Consider the following 23,683-nt stretch of genomic DNA (forward strand, 5'->3'; position numbering starts at 1 on the left):
GGATTGACACGTGGAATTATGACATTATAGCAATTAGTGAAACTTGGCTACAGGAGGGGCAGGACTGGCAGCTTAATATTCCAGTGTTCCCATGTTTCAGATGTGATAGAGGCAGAAGAATGAAAGGTGGGGGGCGGGGGTAGCATTGCCTGTCAGAGAAAATGTTACAGCAGTGCTCAGGCAGGACAGATTAGAGGGCTTGTCTACTGAGTCCTTATGGGTGGAGCTGAGAAACAGGAAAGGTATGGCCACATTAGTGGGCTTGTATTATAGACCACCCAATAGTCAGCGAGAATTGGATGAACAAATCTGCAGAGAGATAGCAGGCAACTGCAGGAAACATAAAGTTGTGGTGGTAGGGGATTTTAATTTTCCATATATTGATTGGGACTCCCATACTGTTAGGGGTTTAGATGGTTTAGCGTTTGTAAAATGCGTTCAGGAAAGTTTTCGAAACCAATATATAGAGGGACCAACTAGAGGGGTTGCAATATTGGATCTCCTGTTAGGAAACGAGTTGGGACAAGTGATGGAAGTCTGTGTAGGGTAGCATTTTGGTACCAGTCATCACAACACCATTAGTTTCAACTTGATCATGGACAAGGATAGATCTGGTCCTAGGGTTGAGGTTCTAAACTGGAAGAAGGCCAAATTTGAAGAAATGAGAAAGATCGTAAAACGTGGATTGGGACAGGTTGTTCTCTGGCAAGATTGTGATCGATAAGTGGGAAGCATTCAAAGGAGAAATTTTGAGAGTGCAGAGCTTGTATGTTCCTGTCAGGATTAAAGGCAAAGTGAATAGGAATAAGGACCCTTCGTTCTCAAGGGATATTTCAACTCTGATAAAGAAGAAGAAAGAGTTGTATGACATGTATAGGAAACTGGGAGTAAATAAGGTGCTTGAGCAGTATAGAAAGTGCAAGAAAATACGTAAGAGGGAAATCAGGAGGGCTTAAAGAAGACATGAGGTTGCCTTGGCAGTCAAAGTGAAGGATAATTCAAAGAACTTTTACAGGTATGTTAAGAGTAAAACGATTGTAAGGGATAAAATTGGTCCTCTTGAAGATCAGAGTGGTTGGCTATGTGCGGAACCAAAAGAAATGGGGGAGATTTTAAACGTTTTTTTTGCGTCTGTATTTACTAAGGGAACTGGCATGAAGTCTGTGGAATTAAGGGAAACAAGTAGTGAGATCATGGAAACTGTACAGATCGAAAAGGAGGAGGTGCTTGCTGTCTTGAGGGAAATTAAAGTGGATAAATCCCCAGGACCTGACAGGGTATTCCCTCGGACCTTGAAGGAGACTAGTGTTGAAATTGCAGGGACCCTGGCAGATATATTTAAAATGTCAGTGTCTACGGGTGAGGTACCGGAGGATTGGAGAGTGGCTCATGTTGTTCCGTTGTTTTAAAAAGGATCGAAAATTAATCCTGGAAATTATAGGCCGGTATGTTTGACGTCGGTAGTGGGTAAGTTATTGGAGGGAGTACTAAGAGACAGAATCTACAAGCATTTGGATAGACAGGGGCTTATTAGGGAGAGTCAACACGGCTTTGTGCGTGGTAGGTCATGTTTGACCAATCTGTTGGAGTTTTTCGAGGAGGTTACCAGGAAAGTTGATGAAGGGAAGGCAGTGGATATTGTCTACATGGACGTCAGTAAGGCCTTTGACAAGGTCCCACATGGGAGGTTAGTTGGGATAATTCAGTTGCTAGGTATACATGGAGAGGTGGTAAATTTGGATTAGACATTGGCTGAATGGAAAAAGCCAAAGAGTGGTGGTAGAGAATTGCTTCTCTGAGTGGAGGCCTTCGACCAGTTGTGTGCCACAGGGATCAGTGCTGGGTCCATTGTTATTTGTCATCTATATCAATGATCTGGATGATAAGGTGATAAATTGGATCAGCAAATTTGCTGATGATACAAAGATTGGAGGTGTAGTAGACAGTGAGGAAGGTTTTCAGAGCCTGCAGAGGGACTTGGACCAGCTGGAAAAATGGGCTGAAAAATGGCAGATGGAAATTAATACAGACAAGTGTGAGGTATTGCACTTTGAAAGGACAAACAAAGGTAGAATATACAGGGTAAATGGTAAGGCACTGAGGAGTGCAGAGGGATATGGGAATACAGATACAAATTTCCCTAAAAGTGGTGTCACAGGTCATAGAGTTGTAAAGAGAGCTTTTGGTACATTGGCCTTTATTAATCAAAGTATTGAGTATAAGAGCTTGAATGTTATGATGAGGTTGTATAAGGCATTGGTGATGCCGAATCTGGAGTATTGTGTTCAGTTTTGGTTACCAAATTAAAGGAATAATATTAATACGTTTGAAAGAGTACAGAAAAGGTTTACAAGGATGTTGCCGGGACTTGAGAAACTCAGTTACAAAGTAAGGTGAATAGGTTAGGACTTTATTCCCTGGAGAGTAGAAGAATGAGGGGAGATTTGATAGAGGTATATAAAATTATGATGGGTATAGACAGAGTGAATGCAAGCAGGCTTTTTCCACTGAGGCAAGGGGGAGAAAAAAAACAGAGGACATAGGTTAAGGGTGAGGGGGGAAAAGTTTAAAGGGAATATTGGGGGGGGGCTTCTTCACACTGAGAGTGGTGGGAGTATGGAATGAGCTGCCAGACAAAGTGGTAAATGTGGGTTCTTTTTTAACATTTAAGAATAAATTGGACAGATACATGGATGGGAGGTGTATGGAGGGATATGGTCCGTGTGCAGGTCAGTGGGACTAGGCAGAAAGTGGTTCGGCACAGCCAAGAAGGGGCAAAAGGCCTGTTTCTGTGCTGTAGTTTTTCTATGGTTTCTATAGTTTCTCTGTCGCTGCAAGGAGAAAAGGTCGAGTTCACTCAGCCTATTTTGATAAGGCATGCTCCCCAATCCAGGCAACATACTTGTAGATCTTCTCTGCACCTTTTCTATGGCTTCCACATCCGTCCTGTAGTGAGGCGACCAGAACCCCTAAGTGGGGTTTGACCAGGGTTCTATATAACCGCAACATTACCTCTCGGGTTCTAAGTTCAATTCCACAATTGATGAAGACCAACACACAGTATGCTTTCTTAACCAAAATGTCAACCTGAGCAACCTTTTTGAGTGTCCTGTGGACTCGACCCCAAGATCCCTCTGATCCTCCACACTGCCAAGAGTCTTACCATTAATGCTATACTCTGCTATCATATTTGACCTACCAAAATGAACCACCTCACACTTATCTGGGTTGAATTCCATTTGCCACTTCTCAGCCCAGTTTTGCATCCTATCAATGTCCCGCTGTAACTTCTGACAGCCCTCCACACTATCCACAACACCTCCAACCTTTGTGTCATCAGCAAACTTACTAACCCATCCCACCATTTCCTCATCCAGGTCATTTATAAAAATCACAAAGAGTAAGGGTCCCAGAACAGATCCCTGAGGCACACCACGGGCCACCGACCTCCATGCAGAATATGACCCATCTACAACCACTCTTTGCCTTCTGTGGGCAAGCCAGCTCTGGATCCACAAAGCAATGTCCCCTTGGATCCCATGCCTCCTTACTTTCTCAATAAGCCTTGCGTGAGGTATCTTATCCAGTATGACACACAATTCAGGCCCGAACATGAATTGTGCAGGTTTTATTCAAATCACTTCTATGTTTATAAACACTAATTTCTATCCACATTCCTCAGGCCTCACAGGACAGGAAAACTGAAACATCAAGTATGAAACAGCAGGAGGTGGCCATTCAGCCCCTCGAACCATCAAACAAGATGGCGACTGCTCTCCCATCTCAGCCACATTTTTCTGCTTGATCCTCATTTCCTCGATCCCTTCGGTCTCCACACATCGGCTGCCCTGTGTTTTATGTGAGGGCGGTCACTTATCCTTCATCGTCTTCCAAGAATCAGTCTGGTGAATCTCTAAAACAAACACCCTCTGACTGTGAAGAAAATGCTCCATGGAATTAAATTCCGTCTTCTGCAGCCCCGTGTTGCCCCAACCACTCACCTCCCACCCCCGTCACTATTTCCACCTTCCCACCTCCCCCTCACCTGGATCCACCTCTCACTCCCCAGCTCTTGCCCCATCCCCACCCCTCACCTCTTTTCTCGGACTATTTCCCGTCCACTCTCAGTCCAGAGGGAGGGTCTCGGCCCGAAATGTTGACGGTCCATTTCCCTCCACAGATGCTGCCCGACCCACTGAGTTCCTCCGGCAGTTTGTTCTTTGGTCTGTGTGACCCGTGTTAGTGTGGGGAGCGGGATTTTACACCATATTCCAGGTACAATCTCAACAAATCCCAAATAATTGTTACGGTAATTACCATACTTAAACACGATGGAAGCTTGTAAATGCTGAAAATCGAAAGCAACACACACAAAATGCTGGAGGAACTCAGCACAACAGGCAGACCACGAGCCTTTTTGGACAACGAGCATTTTTCATTACTGGGGTTGGGGGGGTGTAAGATATCTGAATGAAAAGGTCGGGGAGGAGAAAGAGGCCAGCTGGAGGGTGACAGGTGACGTCAGGTGATGGGCAGGTCAAGGGCTGGAGATAAAATAATAGGAGTGTTATCAATAGGAGAAAGGGAAGGAGGGGACCCAGCAGGAAGTCATCGGCTCGTGAGCAGAAATGAAAGTTCAGAGTGGGGAATAGAGAAGTGTGTTGCGGGGGTGGGGGTGGGGGAGTTTGTTTACTGGAAGGAGAATTCAATCAGGTTGGAGGATACACAGACTGAATATAAGGTGTTGCTCCTCCGCCCTGAGGACGGTCTCATCTTGGCACAAGAGCAGGCCATTGATCGAGACGTCGGAATGGGAATCAGAATTAAAATGTTTGATCACTGCAAAGTCCCCCTTGTGGGACATGATACAGAGATGCTCGACAAAACGGTCTCCCAATTTATGGCGGGTCTCACCAATGCAAATGAGACCGCATCGGGAGCACGGAACACAATAGATGATCCCAGCAGATTCGCAGGTGAAGTGTTGCCTCACCTGGAAGGCCTGTTTTGTGTCTGAATGGAGGTGAGGGAGGAGGTGTACCGGTAAGTGTAGCACTCAGGCCATTTGTAGGGATAAGTGGCTGGAGGCAGATTAGTGAGGAGGGATGAATGGACAAGAGAAATGTGGAGGGAGTGATCCGTGTTGAAGGAAGAGGTCGGGGTTGCAGCGAGGAAGGTTAAAATAAGTTTAGTTGTAAGATCTCTGGAGATGGTGGAGGATGCAGAGGCTTAAAGAGCGGTAGGTAAGGACAAGGGGAATTCTATCACTAGGACGGCTGTAGGAAGATGGGATGAGAACTGATGTACGGGAAATGGAGTTGATGCAGCAGAAGAAAGCATCAATAGCGGAGGGAGGACAGCCACACCCTGGAACAGATGCAGCGGAAGCATTGAAACTGAGGAACGGGAAGAGCATTTTGCAGGTGCTAAGTTGGGAAGAGGTACGGTCGAGATTATCATGGGAATCAGGAGGTTTATAGAAGATGTTGGTTGACAATCTGTCTCCAGAGATGGAGACAGGGAGATCAGGAAAAGGGATGAAGTGTCAGAGATGGGCCAACGTATACCCAATAACTTTTGCAATATATTCAATGTATCTTTGACCTCCTTTCCTACCTACTGCACCTCAGTCCCTCACCATTTAAACCACATTCTGTGCTTCTGTTTCTCCTACTGAAGTGGGTGATCTCACATTCCCCACACTGGGCTCCGGCTGACCTGCTGTTCCCACTCACTCCTTTACCCCGAAACCTCTCGGCAACAGACACAGAACATAGAGCAGCACAGCTCAGGAACAGGCCCTTCAGCCCAAGTGTTGTGCCGAACCAATTAAATTAGTAATCAAATATCCAACTGAAATAATTCTTTCTGCCTGCACAATGCCTACAATCCTTCCATTTCCCTGACATTCACGAGCCAATCTAAACATCTCTTACAAGTCCCCAATATATCTGCCTCTACCACCACCCCAGGCTGCATATTCCAGCCACTCCACTCTCTATGGGGAAAAAAAACTTGCCCCTCACATCTCCTTTGAAAATACCCCAACTAATTTAAATGCATGCCGTCCGGCATTAGACATTTCAACCCTGGGGGAAAGATATTGTCTATCTACTTTAGCTATGCTTTTCATAATCTTATAAACCTCTATCCAGTCTCACCCCAGCCTGCACCACTCTGCGGAAACAATCCAGGTTTTACAGTGGAATGATTTAAGTTTCCTGGGACATGGACTTGTGTAGAACACTTAATTTAAGTTAATTCTACTACAGCACAGAGTATGTTCAAACACTCGTTACAGCTCATGCCTTACAACCAATCTCCACCCACCTGACTGGAAACTCTGCTTCATTGCAGAAGGAGGAACATCCAGCCTTATCTGCAGAAACACAAACCTGGGCCAAAGACAAAGCCCAAACACTGCCAGTTCCGCATTTCTGAAGTCCCATCACAGGATTATAGCCCAAGCACCAACATTCCCGGGACTCTTTCCTGTCGGTAATATGCTGCAGCATCTTGGCTATTCTCAGTTCTAAAATTAACACTCCCCTCCATCCCATAACAGCACTGGAACCTGGTGATGCGTTAACTGGGCGGGGATCCTGGGCTGTGCTCACCAGCAGGTGGGAATATATTTTAATTTGTCTCCAGCAGGTAAATTTGGCACATTTGTTCATTATGTTATTGCCGAGTGGGATCTGGAGCAGCGCATTTCGCACCACAATTCCGTAGTGAAACAATAACAAAATGCTTTTAATGTAAAATTGAAAATAAGTCACCAGAAACTCAGTACAGTTTTTTTTTTTGGTTTTTGATGGACAAATATTGACTGAATTCAAGATGTTTGTGGTATCCTGAAGAGTCTTGCATAAATGCAATCTCCACTTTCAGTATTTAACTCTTCATTCCAACACAGGCATCATATACAATATTCCATACAGTAAATGCCCAACACATCCCCGCCTCAACACCACCTCCAGAAAACACTGTCTCTCTGCTGAGGGGCAGTGACCAGAGAGTGACAGAAACGTTTAACACTCTTTGCAGCTCTGGCGGGCTGTTACCCTGGTGATGGAGGAAGTGTCTCAGCAGAACTAACTGAATTTAGGAAATCAGGAACAACCTCACATGCTCTGAGTTTCATTATGACGAAGATGAATACTGAGTTCTCAGCCCATCTGTAATGGGAAAACTTAAATTCCAGTGCTTGTTTTAACCCTGTCTTGAGGTGCATCCAGTAAATTTGTTTGTAGTACGCAATCACAGAAGAGTATTGACAATGATCGGTGTCATCTGTCTTGTAAAGATATTGTCTGGGAGAAGGCAATGGTAAAGCACTCCTGTTGCAAAAATTGCCGAACACTCATTATCATAGAAAGACCATGATCACCTATATCATAGCAATAAAAGGAATATAAGCTGGCAACTTGTTAGTGCAAGTGGTTTAGATGGGACATTCGGGTGGGTTTCTGAAATTAATATGTATATTGTCCAACAAGAGCAGAAGCTGTACTCTATCTGGCGTTGGGCAATGAACCTGGCCGGCTGACCTATCTTTCAGACAACACAGTTGCCACAACTGCTGAAGTTTTACGATAGCTACAGATAAGGACAAGCATGGAGCTTGTGAAAGACTATTAAAGCGGAGCAGGTTACATTACCAGAGCGTCGTGCTGGAATTAGAGAGAGTTAAGTAGAATCAGTTGTTTTTGGGCAAGTCAATACCGGACATGTGGAGTGTGTTTGAAGTCTAACTACACAGAGCACAGGACAGGTATGTTCCAGTCAGGAGGAAGGACAAGGATAGCAAGGTAAGAGAACCGTGGATGTCGAGGGAGATCATGAATGTAGTGCAGAATAAACAGGAACAGTAGACAAAACTGAGGAAGCTAGCATCAAACGGGGACTTGCAGGATTATAAAGAAGCCAGAAAAGACCTTAGGAGGGGAGTTAAGAAAGCCAGGAGAGGCCACGAAAAGTCTTTGGTTAGTGGGATTAAAGAGAATCCCAAGGAATTGTGTACATACATCAGGAGAAGAGGATAACAAGGAGGAAGTGGGACCACACAAGGCTAAAGTGGCTGGTGGGGAGGCGTGGGGGGAACACTTGCTTGGGTGTGAAGGATGTGGCTGAGGTCCATAATGAGTTCGTTTAATCAATATTTAACAAAGAGAAGGACGTGGAGGATATGGAGATCATTGGCAAGAGTATTAAAATGCTGAGACATTTGGAAGTATAGGAGGAGGCAATGCTGGGTAACTTAAATAGCAATAAGTTGGATAACTCCCTCATACCTGATAGAATATACCCCCAGGTAATTGATAGGAAAGTGAAGAGACTGCTAGGGTCTTGAGCAATATCTTTGTATCCTCCATAGCCACAGGCGAGGTCCTGGAGGACTGGTGAGAAGCTCATGTTGCTCCTTTGTTCAAGAAGGAAATCAGGTATAATCCTGGACACTATAGACCGGTAAGTCGCACGTCGTCAGCAGGGAAGGTAACGAAGAGTATTCGTCTAATTAGGGAGAGCCAGCATGGCCTTCTGTGGGGAAAATTGTGTCTTACAACATTGATTGATTTTATTGATAAGGTGATGACGATGATTGATGAAGGTAGAGCTATGATTGTTATTTCAACACATCTCAGAAAGGCATTTCGCAAGGTCACACATGGGAGGCTCACCCGGAAGGTAAGGTACATGGGATCAGTGGTGAATTGGATTTAGAACTGGCTTGCCCATTGAAGACAGAGGGTGGTGGTCGAAGGGAACTATTCCAGCTGTTCCGCAGATTCAGATATATTTAACCGATCTGGCTGAAAATGTACACCGGTGTGGATAGCACAGATGACTGGCGTACAATACAGCGGGACGTACTGTAGATTAACTGCAATATGGGCAGAGAAATGGCAGATGGAGTTATTCCAGGCAAACGTGAAGTGTCGCACCTCGGTAGGTCAAATAAAAAGAGACAGTAGACTGTTAAATGCAAGACACTTAACAGGGGCTGATAAGCAGAACGATGTTGTGATTCAGATCAAAGCTCACTGAAATTGGCTATGCAGGTTCATTAGGTGATTACGAACGCATATGGAATGCCTGATCTTATTACTCGAGGTATTGAGTTCAAAAGTCAGGGAGTTATGTTGCAACTGATAAATCTCTAGTCAGGCCACACCTGGAGTATCGCAAACTGTTCTGGTTATCTGACTCTAGGAAGGATGTTGAGGCTTTGGAGAGAATGCAGAAGAGGTTTACAAGGATATTGCCCAGATTGTAGGGCATGTGGTTGTACAAACTTGAGTGGTTTTCTCTGGAGCGGGAGAGTGTGAGGTGAAATTTGATAGAGGGTTATAAGACCATGAGAGGCATAAATAGAGTAGGTAGACAGGATCTTTGTTGAGTGGCTGAAATATATAATACCATAGAATATGTAGTTAATGTGAGAGGGAGCGAGTCCAGAGAAGAAAGGCAACGTCTGTGTAAAAGACAAGTACGTTTACACAATCTGGGGGCGCCAAGAATGAACGCTTTTGTGATGGTAGAAGCGGATACAATAAGAATTTTTAAGAGACTCTTAGATCAGCACATGAATGTGAGGAAAATAGAAGAATATGGATATATTGAATGCATAATGGATTACTATAGATGGCCATTTGATTACTACTTTACCTGCCTTCCAGAGAGTTGTGTACATTGTTGCCCGAAGGGTCTGTCCCTGTGCTATACTATTCTATCTTCTGTGTCTATGTTATATAATATTGTTACAGCTACAATGCTTCAATGCGATTTTCAGTTCACTGTGCTGTTTTAACATACCGAGCTCCAGAACCGTCAGCACTTTGTCCAAATTTGCCAGCCCATTCCTCATTTCCACAAAGGATTCCAACATCACTCCCTGGGGACGGAGGGATCCCGACAGAAGGAGGGAGAGCGGGGATGAAGGTGGTGTGAGAGGGGGCGGACAGGATGTTTGTCCCGGCAGGGACAGGAGGGGCTCTTCTGTGGAAATGTCTGAGTCCATGGTGGTGGCGAGCAGAGGGATTTACCACACTGGGGGCAAATACTGGCAAACTACTGACCTGCAAGTGGGGCCAAAAATCCGGGCAAAGTGGATTGGAGTGGTTTTGGAGAACACGGGTAGATCGGCCACACATTTTATTGAATGACAGGACGGACTGGAGTGGCCGAGTGGCCTGGTCCTGTTCCTGCTGTCTGTGTGTTTAAGGAGAAGGTATAACCAGACAGTTCTTGGGCCTGCAGGATGTCCCAGTGTGTGTGTTGTAACTTAAGGACCGGTGCTTGGAGACCAGTTGTTCCCAAACTGTGTCAACAATTTGGCTGAGGGACAAAATTCAGCATTTCCAAGTCTGTTGTTGACACAAAATGCATATTTATATATTAATCATGACATAAAATGTGTATTTGTACTCAGCTAATGAAATAAAAATTCATATTTGTGGATTGTTAATGACATAAAGCCTATATTTCTATATTATTAATGACAGAAAATTGTATAATTGATGTTCTGTGTGTTATCTGCATGTAGTTTCCTGTGCTGCTGCTGCAAGTCAGTGTTTCTCTGTCCCTGTACCTTCCCGTACTTGTGCACTTGGCAATAAATTCAACATGACATGAGACAACTCAGAGAAATTTGATTAATAATGATCATGTTGGCAACTCAGCAGGTCGAAATTAAAGGGACAGTACACTGTTAAATGAAAGATCCTGGATAATGTCGATGATCAGAAGCATCTTGGAGTCTAAGTTCATCGCTCCCTGAAAGTGGCCACACAGATTGATAGAGTGGCTAAGAAGGCAAATGGTATGCTTACCTTTATTAGTCAAAGCATTGAGTTCCAAAGTCAGGAAGTTATGTTGCAGCTTTATAAAGCAGTATTCGGCCTCAGCTGGAGTATTTCATACACTTCTGGTCACCCCATTCTAGGAAGGATGTAGGGGCTTAGGAGAGGGTGCAGAAGAGTTTTGCCAGGATATTCTCCGGATTAGAGGACTTGAGCTATAACGAGAGTTTGGACAAACCCATTTTTTTTTCCTCTGGAGCCCTGGCAGGCTGTTGCTATACTCGCAGAAGGAATGTAGGAGTAGGATACTTATAGATAGAGGAGACAGACAGTATCTTTTTCCCAGGTTTGAGATGTCTTAAACAAGAGACCATGCATTTGAGGTGAAAACGGGTGATTTTAAAAGCGATGTGAGGGAGAAGCTCTTCCACGCAGAGAACTGTGAGTAGCTGGAATGTGCTGTTTGGGTAATGGTAGATGCAGATACATTAGAGGCCTTGAAGAACCAGTTACACAGGCAGATTGAAGTGAAGGAAATGGAAGAATATAGACACTGTGTAGGCAAAAAAGATTAGTTTAGTTGGATGTTTATTAGTATTATTTTTCCGAAAGCAACAGACACAGCGTGTTGGAGAAACTGAGCAGGTCAGGCGGCATCTCTGGGCAATAGTCAACCGTTGACGATTCAGGCTGAGGCCGTTCTTCAGGACTGAAATGGAAGGAGAGAAGTCAGAATAAATAATGGTGGGGGAGTGGAGGAAGTAGTACAAGGTCGCAGGCGATTGGTGAAGCAAAGATCTAGAAAGTTGATTGGTGAAAGAGATAAAGGGCTGGGGAAGGGGTAATCTGATATGAGAGGGGTAGAAACCATGGATAGAAATGAAGGGGGAGGAGCACCAGAGGGAGGTTATGGGCAGGTAAACAGATAATGGGGAATGGTGAGGGAGGGGGTGGGCAGTTACCGGAAATTCGAAAAATCGAAGTTCATGGCGACAGCTTGAAGACTGCCCAAACGGAATACAGTATGAAGTGTTGTTCCTTCAACCTGAGTCCGCCCCCATCGCGGCAGCAGAGGAGGTCATGGACTGACATGTCGGAATGGGAATGGGAAGTGGAATTAAAATGGGTGGCCACAGGGAGATCCCTCTTTTTTTGACGAAGCAGTCTCCAGTCTACGTCGGGTTTCACTGATACACAGGAGGCCACACCAGGAGCAACGGATACAGTAGATGACCCCAACGGGAGAAGTACTGATTTCTCCTTCCGATGATCAAAATTTTAACCTCTCCCCTTTCCCTATTCTACACTCTGACCTTTTACTTCTTCTCACCTCCTACTAATACCCTCTGCACTCCTCCCCCCGTCACATTCTCCTGTTACCAGAGTACTGTGAGTGTTACTTTAAGAGCGCCTGAGTAAGGCGGGACTATGACGTCAGTCACAGGCTGCAGCAGCCGGCTGCGGACGAGAGAGAGAGAGAGAGAGAGAGAGAGAGAGAGAGAGAGACAGAGACAGAGAGACAGAGAGAGACAGAGAGAGAGAGAGAGAGAGAGAGAGAGACAGAGAGACAGAGACAGAGACAGAGACAGACACTGACTGACTGTTGGAACTTCAGCTTGTCACTGCTATGGTTTGGAACTCTCTGATGCCCAAAAGATTGGATTGATTATCGGCACGCAGTGCACAATTGATGTGTGACTGTCTCTTCGTATAATCCATTTGTGTGGATTTCCTGGAGTAACCTGTGGTATCACTTTTGTTGGCTCTTTACCTGGAATCAGGGTGTTAAGTGAAGACGATACTCTTGTGACTGTCACCTGGTGATTTCTCTAAGTAGATTTCGGAACGATTCAACGGACAAGATCTTCAACGATTGTTATTTCACTTACCAGCGTGGAACCTGTGATTCTTCGTATCGCCTTCTCTCTGCGTACCTCTATGTGGATTACAAATCTCTCTCCCATCATCTGTTTTACTTTGCCATCTGAATCTTAAGACTTTAAGAATTGTTCCTAAACTTGATTGTTTGTAAGCCCTGGGCCCCCTTCTCCATCACTTTCTCCTATTGTCCATTCTCTTCTCCTTTCAGATTCTTTCTTCTCCAGCACTTTCCCACCCACCTGATTTTCCTTATCCCCTTCCAGAAGGCCTCTTTGCGCACCCACTACCTTTTAATTTAGGCATCTCCCCTCTTCAGTCTGAGTCCTAAAGAAGGGGCTCGGTCCGAAATGTATCTGTTTACTCTTTTCCGTAGGTACTACCTGACCTGCCGAGTTTCTCAAGAATTTTGTAAGTTTTCATTTTATAGAGGATTAACAAAGAGGTTAGAGAGTATTTGTGATAGGGAATGCAATGAAGATTCGCCAGACTGATCCCTGGAGTGGTCGGGTCATCATGTGAAGAAAGATCAAGCGCGATAAGCCTTTAATTTAGAGAACCGAGGATGAAGGAGTGAACACATTGAAATGCACAGCATCATTAGCGGTTGAACCAATGGAAAAAGGGGCTGTCCGGGACTGAGATGAAGGGAAATGTCTCCACTTCGAGGATGGTGAGTGAGTGTAAATCCCCACCACAGAAGGCAGTAAAGGTTCATGATCATCCTCACATAAAACAGAGGCCGGCAGATGTGTGGAGACCGAAGGGATCGAGGAAATGAGGATTGGACAGAAACATGTGGCTGAGATGGGAGCGCAGTCGCCATCTTGTTGATCGCTCGATGGGCTGAATGGCCACCTCCTGCTGTGTCTCACTTGGTGAAGGTAAACTTTCACTGTCCAGTGAGCCCGGGGGAATGCGATTAGAAGTTAGTGTTTGTAAACATTGGACTGATTTGATTGGAACCTGCACATTTCCTGTCTGGGTGTAAACTGTATGGTGGACTGGTATGGGGACTGAACCCATAAATCAATGCCCTAAGGAAGGAGAAAGGGAAAAGGTACGGAGGAATAATTTAAAAATGTAACTGGTGTAAATATGAAATAATGTGGAAAATGCGGCAGGTGGGTCATGCAGCGTATGAGGGGTGAGGAGCAGACTCACCGGTTTAGGAGGGAGACCTTCAGCACGTCACTCGATCCCGCTCCATTTTCTCATTTTACCGCAGATCTGCGGCATCTGCGGGTTCGTTTCTCGTGGTTGTGCATTTCAATCTTTCTTCCGTTCAGACAAGGCTATGAGATCCAGATCTCTCACGTCCTTTCACTGTGGGTGGGCATTTTTTTTTCTTGACTCATTTCAATGTTACGAGCTGCGGTGCATCTAATGTTCTCCAATGTACGACAGTATGTATGGGATAATTAAGCCTTTTCCATTGATCTGTGTGTCTCAAAAATGTGTACACTTTTCAAAGCTACAAACAAGGTTGTCTAATATTTCCACAAAATTAAAATGGGGGATCGGTTTACTGCTATTATTATTTTTTTAAAAATTTTTGAACGACCCTATGCTCTGTGGTCTATGCTCTGTGCTGTCCCTTCTAATCTCTTTACTCTGCCTACAAAACCCCCGCCCCGGCTCTGAAGACGCGGAGCTCACATTGCGCATGCTCAGTTTCGGATGTTGGGTGGCTGCCTTTCCGTTCTGTGTTGAAGCGGAACGTCGCGGGGAGACGGGGGAAGGATTGTTGTCTGCGAGGTTAGTACATCAAGTTCCCATCGGTGAGGATTTGAGGCCGTTCCGAGCGGGCATGTTCGAATCCCGTTAACTCACCCGAACTGGGGATCGGTCTGGGTTCCCGGAGAGAACCTGCCGGGGTCGATCCGGGCTGTGTGGCCTTCACACCGAACCGTCTGAGATGAGCCGTCGCTCAGTCCCTGCTGCTTTAGCCCGAAGAAAGGGTAAGGTGCTGATGCCGGGACTGCACTCATCCGTTGAGTTGTACCTCCATCACCCCGCGCGGTATCAGATCCAAACTTCGCCTGGTACGATGCCTGGGGTCAATAACTGTTTTAGATAATTCAGGGCACGGGAAGCGGCCATTCGGCCTGTTGTGTTCCTGCAGCCGGAGGTTAAACGGAGTAATCGCATTTGCGGGACACTGCTCCGTGTCTATGAGTAGTTTTATCTTTCGTCAGTTCAGACAGGGCAGTGAGATCGAATTTGTGACGTTCCCTCTTTTTGTGTGGGCAATTTTTTTCTTGACTCCATTCCACAGTTACGACCCGCCGAAGCGCAGCGAACATTTCCGAGTATATAACCGTTTTCATGCGATAATTAGGCCTTTTCCATTTGTCTCTTCCTCAAAAATTTGTACACTTCGGTGAAATCGCCCTCCCGAAGTTCCAGAGCTGAAGCTTAGTCTGTGTAATATTTCCACACAATTAAATGGGGAATGGTTTATTATTGTCATATACCGCCGTACAGTGAAAATCTTGTCTTGCATACCACCCACACTGATCAATACAAGAGCACCAGGCGTGATTGATAAGTTCGTGGCCTAAGATAGGCGGAGACAATTTTAGAAAACTTAGCACTTTAATTTTTCAACATAGCCCCCTCCTATTTTACACACTTAGACTGTTGGTCGTGGAGCATACGGATCTTGGACCTCCAGAAAGTGCCGACAGCATGTTTGATTGATAAGTTCGTGGCCTAGGGTAGACGGGGATGAGTTATACAGCTCTCGTTACAGGCGTGTGCAGGTCAACTCTTTGAGTGATCATGCAGAAAGTTTGAAGTTAATAATTCATTTCCTTCTACCTTAGACCACACGAACTTATCAGTCACCCCTAGTATATTAGGTAAAACATTAACAGAGTTTAACAGAGCTTTATGGGTACAGAGAAAGTGTACTGCAGGTAAACATATGATGCAGATTCACATGGAGTTACATCGTACCGTGCTGAGAAATATTCAGTTGACTCATTACAATGGAATGGAAGCCGTCCTTCAGCCTGGTGGTGTGCTTTCTGTTTCCTTTCAATCTTCAATCTGATGGGTGGTTGAAATTGAGAATGTCTAGGGTTCTGGGAATCTTCGATTATGTTTCCTGATTCACTGAGGCAGCGGGAAGTATATAGAGAGTCCATGGAAAGGAGGCTAGTTTCTGTGGCGCGCTCAGCTGTGACCACAGTTATCTGCTCCTTCCTGCAGTCAAACGCAGAGCAGTAGCCGTAGGAAGTTGTGAAGTATCCGGATGGGATACTTTCTGTGGTGCGTTCAGGGGCAAAGGGTGCATGCGAACGTTCTTGTTGTTTGCTATAGCTTTGACATTTTAGGATTATATATATATAGTATGTACTATTAATTCAGTATCTGTGTAAAGCTGGAGGACCATCAGTGATTGTCATTGATCCCTTCTCCCAGCTAGTTCTATTTGACCATTCCGTGCCATTTTATTCAAAATCTGTCCAGCCTGTATCTCACCACGTCACTGATATATGTCAACCATCTTTCTTCTAAGCCTTGTCTCATTCTGAAGTATTGTACTGCATTTTTACCTCACTGAGCTTACAAGGAGCTGTGTTTTGTTCGGTTAATTGATGTTTAACATAGAAACATAGAAAATAGGTGCAGGAGTAGGCCATTCGGCCCTTCGAGCCTGCACCACCATTTATTATGATCATGGCTGATCATCCAACTCAGAACCCTGCCCCAGCCTTCCCTCCATACCCCCTGACCCCCGTAGCCACAAGAGCCATATCTAACTCCCTCTTAAATATAGCCAATGAACTGGCCTCAACTGTTTCCTGTGGCAGAGAATTCCACAGATTCACCACTCTCTGTGTGAAGAAGTTTTTCCTAATCTCGGTCCTAAAAGGCTTCCCCTCTATCCTCAAACTGTGGCCCCTCGTTCTGGACTTCCCCAACGTCGGGAACAATCTTCCTGCATCTAGCCTGTCCAATCCCTTTAGGATCTTATACGTTTCAATCAGATCCCCCCTCAATCTTCTAAATTCCAACGAGTACAAGCCCAGTTCATCCAGTCTTTCTTCATATGAAATTCCTGCCATCCCAGGAATCAATCTGGTGAACCTTCTTTGCACTCCCTCTACGGCAAGGATGTCTTTCCTCAGATTAGGGGACCAAAACTGCACACAATACTCCAGGTGTGGTCTCACCAAGGCCTTGTACAACTGCAGTAGTATCTCCCTGCTCCTGTACTCGAATCCTCTCGCTATAAATGCCAGCATACCATTCGCCTTTTTCACCGCCTGCTGTACCTGCATGCCCACTTTCAATGACTGGTGTATAATGACACCCAGGTCTCCTTGCACCTCCCTTTTTCCTAATTGGCCACCATTCAGATAATAATCTGTTTTCCTATTTTTGCCACCAAAGTGGATAACTTCACATTTATCCACATTAAATTGCATCTGCCATGAACTCACCCAACCTATCCAAGTCACCCTGCATCCTCTTAGCATCCTCCTCACAGCTAACACTGCCACCCAGCTTCATGTCATTCGCAAACTTGGAGATGCTGCATTTAATTCCCTCATCCAAGTCATTAATATATATTGTAAACAACTGGGGTCCCAGCACTGAGCCTTGCGGTACCCCACTAGTCACCTCCTGCCATTCTGAAAAGGTCCCGTTTATTCCCACTCTTTGCTTCCTGTCTGCTAACCAATTCTCCACCCACACCAATACCTTACCCCGAATACTGTGTGCTTTAAGTTTGCACACTAATCTCCTGTGTGGGACCTTGTCAAAAGCCTTCTGAAAATCCAAATATACCACATCCACTGGTTCTCCCCTATCCACTCTACTAGTTACATCCTCAAAAAATTCTATGAGATTCGTCAGACATGATTTTCCCTTCACAAATCCATGCTGACTTTGTCCGATCATTTCACCGCTTTCCAAATGTGCTGTTATCACATCCTTGATAACTGACTCCAGCAGTTTCCCCACCACCGACGTTAGGCTAACCGGTCTATAATTCCCCGGTTTCTCTCTCCCTCCTTTTTCAAAAAGTGGAGTTACATTAGCCACCCTCCAATCCTCAGGAACTAGTCCAGAATCTAATGAGTTTTGAAAAATTATCACTAATGCATCCACTATTTCTTGGGCTACTTCCTTAAGCACTCTAGGATGCAGACCATCTGGCCCTGGGGATTTATTTGCCTTCAATCCCTTCAATTTACCTAACACCACATCCCGACTAACACGTATTTCGCTCAGTTCCTCCATCTCACTGGACCCTCTGTCCCCTACTATTTCTGGAAGATTATTTATGTCCTCCTTAGTGAAGACAGAACCAAAGTAATTACTCAATTGGTCTGCCATGTCCTTGCTCCCCATAATCAATTCACCTGTTTCTGTCTGCAGGGGACCTACATTTGTCTTTACCAGTCTTTTCCTTTTTACATATCTATAAAAGCTTTTACAGTCCGTTTTTATGTTCCCTGCCAGTTTTCTCTCATAATCTTTTTTCCCTTTCCTAATTAAGCCCTTTGTCCTCCTCTGCTGAACTCTAAATTTCTCCCAGTCCTCAGGTGAGCCACTTTCTCTGGCTAATTTGTATGCTTCTTCTTTGGAATTGATACTAACCCAAATTTCTCTTGTCAGCCACGGGTGCACTACCTTCCTTGATTTATTCTTTTGCCAAACTGGGATGAACAATTGTTGTAGTTCATCCATGCAACCTTTAAATGCTTGCCATTGCATATCCACTGTCAATCCTTTAAGTGTCATTTGCCAGTCTATCTTAGCTAATTCATGTCTCATACCTTCAAAGTTACCCCTCTTTAAGTTCAGAACCTTTGTTTCTGAATTAACTATGTCACTCTCCATCTTAATGAAGAATTCCACCATATTATGGTCACTCTTACCCAAGGGGCCTCTCACGACAAGATTGCTAATTAACCCTTCCTCATTGCTCAAAACCCAGTCCAGAATAGCCTGCTCTCTAGTTGGTTCCTCGACATGTTTAATTGAACACAGCACGAGGCAGGGTAAACACAACCATTAAGTCAATAAATTCTAGTTTCACTGTTACAAAATGGCTGCAGTGCTAACTTTTGTCACAATTGAAACTCAGAGCATATTATATTGAGTTTGTTGTTTCCTTTCTCGATTATTTTTGGCGAGCCACTTCCTCCGTTTCCAGGGTAACAGCCCTGCGGAGCTGCAAGAAGTGCTGCACATTTTTATCACTCTGTGGTCACCGCTTCTTAGCGTAGAGACAGTGCCCTCAGGAGCAACTGCAACAGAATGATAGTGGGAGGAAACGATGCTGTGAGCATTGACTGTATGGGATGTATTACACAAGAGTAGGAATGAACTGAGAACTAACAAATCGGTGGGGGTGGGTCTGGCATTACACTATTCCGTTGAACAGTTTTGGGATCCCCAAACGTTTTGCAGTCAGACAATATCTGTGCAGTAAAACAGAGAGAAAGGAAAAAAGACAATGTACTTTTGCAAGAGTCTTAAAGTAAGATGGACCATCAGGTTCATTTCTCCTTAGTTTGTGAATCGGAACTGCCAGCAACACCACGGCAAATCGCTGATGCCAAAGCGTCAGTGGGCAGTGCTTGTGCAGGTTATAATATTGGGATGGAGTCTCTGAGAATGTGGAACGGACAGTATATTGGTAATTCTACAGCTGGAATTGAAATGCCTACAGTCTGCAGTGACGCTGAAGATCGGGGCAATTGGACGTTGGTTGTGGGGAAATCACTGACTACCCCAGCCAGTGAGATGTCAGGTCTGTCAAACATTTTTTAGTTTTACAAATACATAACTATTTTGACCGAGCTCGATGACAGTAAGCAGAGGGCGATGATTGAAGATGGATTGAGCAAATAGAGGCTTGTGAGAAGTGTGATGGGTGTGTCAGTAATGATAGTGGGAGGAAAGGATGCTGTGAGCATTGACTGTATGGAATGTATTACAGCAGGGTCGGAATGAACTGATATCCAACCAATTGGTGGGGGTGGTGATTGAATTTCCACAAACCTGTTGAACAGTTTTGGGGTGTCCCAAGCATTTTGCAATTTTAATATCCGTGCGTTAAAATAGAGAGAAAATACTATTGTTGCAGGAAATGTAAAGAAAGAAGAGAAAATACTGGAGTCGCTCAGCAGATCTTCAGCATCTTGGACGGCCCCAGATCTCAAACTGGGTCTTCCGCCATTTCTCCATTCACAGATGTAGCCTGACTTCCCAATATCTTATATTTTACAATGTTACATTGAAAGCATTTCGTTCCAGCTACCCTGAGGAAGACATAGCAGCCACCGTGCTGAGCAGGATCCCACTCAGGAATAAGATAGAGAACAAATGAGCTCCAGTTAGCTGCTGGGGATAAGTGGGTGCATCCGCATCCTCTCACAATCTACAGACCGGTGAACCAGCCTGAGCCCCGGCCCAGGAAGAGCGTCGTTAGGTACCCGTTCCATCTTAATTTGTGCATCAGGGAAATCACGGCACATCGCCGGCAGCAAAGCGTCCCAGGGTAGTCTGTGCGGGTTACAACATTGGAATGGAGTCTCTGAGATTATAGAACTGGCGGTATACGGGCTCTACTCTAGGTTGGTCAGCTGGGTTGGAATTTCCTCAGATTGAAGCGAAAAGGGTGATCGGAGAGTTTGGACTTTGGTTGTGGGGAAATCACCAATTATACCAACCAGTGGAACCTAGCCTGCCAAGTATTTTGATGTTTTAGAAAGAGATAACAATTTTGACCCGGCTCGATGTCAGAGAACACAGGATGATAACTGATGATGGATTTAGTGAATGAAGGCTTGTGACGACGATGAAGCGTGTGTCGGTATTGAGATACATTACTCATGACATTGACTTGTTTATGAATGTACATGGCACGGTTAGCAAGTCTGCTACTAAGTTAGGGAGTCTTGTTGATATTGCAACATGTTATAATGCATTTCAAAGAGATGTTAGTCAGTTATGGAGATAGACTGAGAAATTGCAAATGGTTTTCAACTTGGACAAGTAAAAGATGGTGCATTTTGGACAATGAAACCATCGTGGTCCTGTTATGCTGAATGGAGGGTCACCGAGTGATGTGGAACAGAGCGAGCTGGGATTACAAGGGTAAAGTTCTCTGAAAGCGGATGTGCAAGTATAGAGGGTGGAAAAGAAGGCTTTAATCATGCTGGCCTTCATCAGTCAGGCATTGAGTTTTGGATTACAGACATTATATTGCAGTTATATAAATAGCTAGTGAGGATACACCAAGCAATCTGTACAGTTGTGTTCACCCTATTGTAGGACAGATATTATCAATCTGGAGAGGGTGCAGAAGAGATTATTGAGGATGCTACCTGGACTAGAGGGCCTAGTTATAGGGAGAGGCTGGCCGAGCTGGATCTTCATTCCACGGAGCACAGGAGAATTTGGGTGACATTGTATGTTTATAAAATCAAGAGGGAGAATGAAGTCGATAACCATCTCCTTTGTCTTGCTGACATTGGGAAAGAGGTTATGTGACTGTTTTCTCTGTCTGACATATCGTTATTGTTACTGATGAGCCTCATTGCACAGTGCCATCGGTGATTTTATTTTTCAATGTGGCTATTGGGTGTTTGGCTAAACAGACACGTGTGAGCAGAGTGTACACAATGGGCTCAGCTCACAGCCGAGTTCAGGATAATGGGAAGGGACGAGCGGTTGTGCAATCTGACTGTCTGCGGTCTGGTGGCTGGGAAGCCTAGCATCCAGTTGCGCAGTGGTGTAATTAGATGGCTGAGAAGTAATTTGTTCACCAAAGTCTGTGGGACAATGGTGTCACATGCCGAACTGAAATTCAGAAACAGCATTCTGACACAAGTGTCCCTGTTTTCTATGTGTGTCAGGCCAAGAGGAATGACAAACGTTATGGCATCTGCCCTGGAGAGATTCTGTCGGTAAGTTTATTGGTGAGTGCCCAGTGAGCAAGGATCGGAGTTTTTGATATGTGCCGTTATCAGGCGTTCAAAGCACTTAATGCTGATGGGCGTCAAGTCCACTGGGCAGTAGTCGTTTTGTTCTGAGTGTGGAGAGCTCTTTGGTACAGGGATGATGGTGGCTGATTTGAAGCATGAGGGAACAGCAGCCTGGATGAGTGAAGTGTTGGCGATGGCTGTGAAGACATCAATGCGCTGATGTGCAGACTGTATGCGAGCTCAGCCTGGATGTCTTCTGGCCCGGCACCCCTGCAGAGTCCGTATTACGTCTGCTATTACAGACATTGACTGCTCAGCTCACAGGGAGTAATTTTCGTGTCTGGTTTGTGTTGTGCCTCGAAGAATGTTTAGAGCACCAGGGAGGGAACGTTACTAGTACGGTTAAGGATATTTTCCCCTTATTTATTCTGTAAAGCCCTTGATGCCTAGCCACATACACCAGGGTTCGTTGCCCAGGGTTGGGAGTTTGATCGAAGGGACCTGAGAGTTAATCTCAATACACAGAGCGAATGAGAACCTGGAATGAGTTATCCAGTGTTTTCATCGTTGGTTATCTACATCGGGTTCAGTATTCTCTCCGTGTTTGGAAATTCCTACTTATTCTCACCTGCCTGTGAGCAGCTGGAAATTAAAAAAACACTCAAGATGCTGGAGACCTGAAATCAAATCAGAAATTGTTCAAAGCCATTCCAACACAGGGTGGTAGACCGGAAAAATTATCTTTCGACTGATTACCTGTTGAGGTTTTATTTCATTTCTAGCTTTTTAGCACATTGCTTTGGAATGATTGAAGTCTCTTGGGAAACAGAGTTGTGTGGAACTGGGAAATTGGATTGAGAACTATCAGATGGAATTTAATACAGATAAGTGAGGGGTGTTACATTTTGGCAGGGAAAACGAGGCTATGATTTACTGATTGAGTGGTAGGAGGTCTGGGATGTGGGACAAAACAAATTGACATTGGAACACAGATCCATAATTACTTTAAGGTAGCAGAAGAGTCAGACAGTGTCTTAAAGAGATCCCAGGTTGGAAGCCCCTGCTGGAGATATACAAAAGTATTGTAGTATAAATAGCATGAATGCAGGTAGGCGTTTGCCCATCAGGTCGGTTGAGGTCATGGATTTAGGGCAAAAAGTGACACATTTAAGGGGAATCTGAGGGGGAACTACTTCATTCAGAGGGTGGTGCGAATGTGGAAACAGCTCCCAGCCGAATGAGCAATGAAGGTTGAATTGTAGTATTTGAGAGATGTTTGGGTAGGTGCATGGATGAGGGAGATATAGAGGGCTATGGTCTGGGTGCAGGGGGATTGGACCACACCGAACATGGCACAGACTGGATGGGTTAATAGTCCTGCCTGTGCTGTAAGGGCTCTCTGAATCTCAGTTGAAACATCTACACATAATCGACATCTGTTGCAGACGGATCGTATCCAACAACGTGCTTTTATTTTGGACCAGCGTCTGCGCAGCTGGAAGTTCTGCAGAGTTGGAACTAGCAGGAGATTAGCTGAATGCACCTCGACAGGGTCAATACAACCGCTGGAATTTTAGTTTCATCGTTACAAAATGGCTGAATGTTCAGTTCATCTTTGCTAGAATGAAACTCAGATCATGTCACATTGCGTGTGTTATTTCCTTTCTCGGTTACCTTTGCGAGCCACTTCCTCCGTCGCCAGAGCAACAGCTCACCAGAGCTGCAAGGAGAGTTGAACATCTTTATTGCTCTCTGGTTACTGACTCTCGGCAGAGAGAGAGTGGCCTCAGCAGCCGGTGCTGATACGAGGATGCTTTGAGCATTAACTGTGCCGGATGGATGATGTCTGTGTTGGAATGAAGAAACAACTAATGATTGTAAGGATTGCATTTGTGCAATTCTGTTCAGTGTGTCAAACATCTTGCAGTTAGTCAGTGTTTTGGGCATCGAAAGAACAGAAAAATCTCCAGTACTGTTTCCAGTGCTATATTTTCAATTTTATATTTAAAACACTTTGTTCCTGTTACACTACGGGGAAAGTGCCAG

The 23,683-nt window shown here is 44.9% G+C and overlaps 2 protein-coding genes across 6 annotated transcripts in view; one reads left to right on the forward strand and one right to left on the reverse strand.

The window, feature by feature from the left end:
• The window catches only part of LOC140208596 (uncharacterized), a 587,054-nt gene that overhangs the window by 288,203 nt on the left and 275,168 nt on the right, over window positions 1-23,683 (reverse strand). The window lies entirely within an intron of this gene.
• The window catches only part of LOC140208585 (NACHT, LRR and PYD domains-containing protein 3-like), a 39,493-nt gene continuing 30,171 nt past the window's right edge, over window positions 14,362-23,683 (forward strand). For 4 of the 5 annotated variants that reach the window (XR_011888832.1, XR_011888833.1, XM_072277359.1 and 1 more), the window contains exon 1: window positions 14,378-14,641. The gene's annotated coding sequence lies outside the window, so the exon portion shown is untranslated. Of the gene's footprint in view, window positions 14,642-23,683 lie in introns of all 5 variants that reach the window. The other variant, XM_072277358.1, reaches the window with a different exon arrangement.

Source organism: Mobula birostris, chromosome 13, assembly GCF_030028105.1.
Source record: "Mobula birostris isolate sMobBir1 chromosome 13, sMobBir1.hap1, whole genome shotgun sequence".
Lineage (NCBI taxonomy): Eukaryota > Metazoa > Chordata > Chondrichthyes > Myliobatiformes > Myliobatidae > Mobula > Mobula birostris.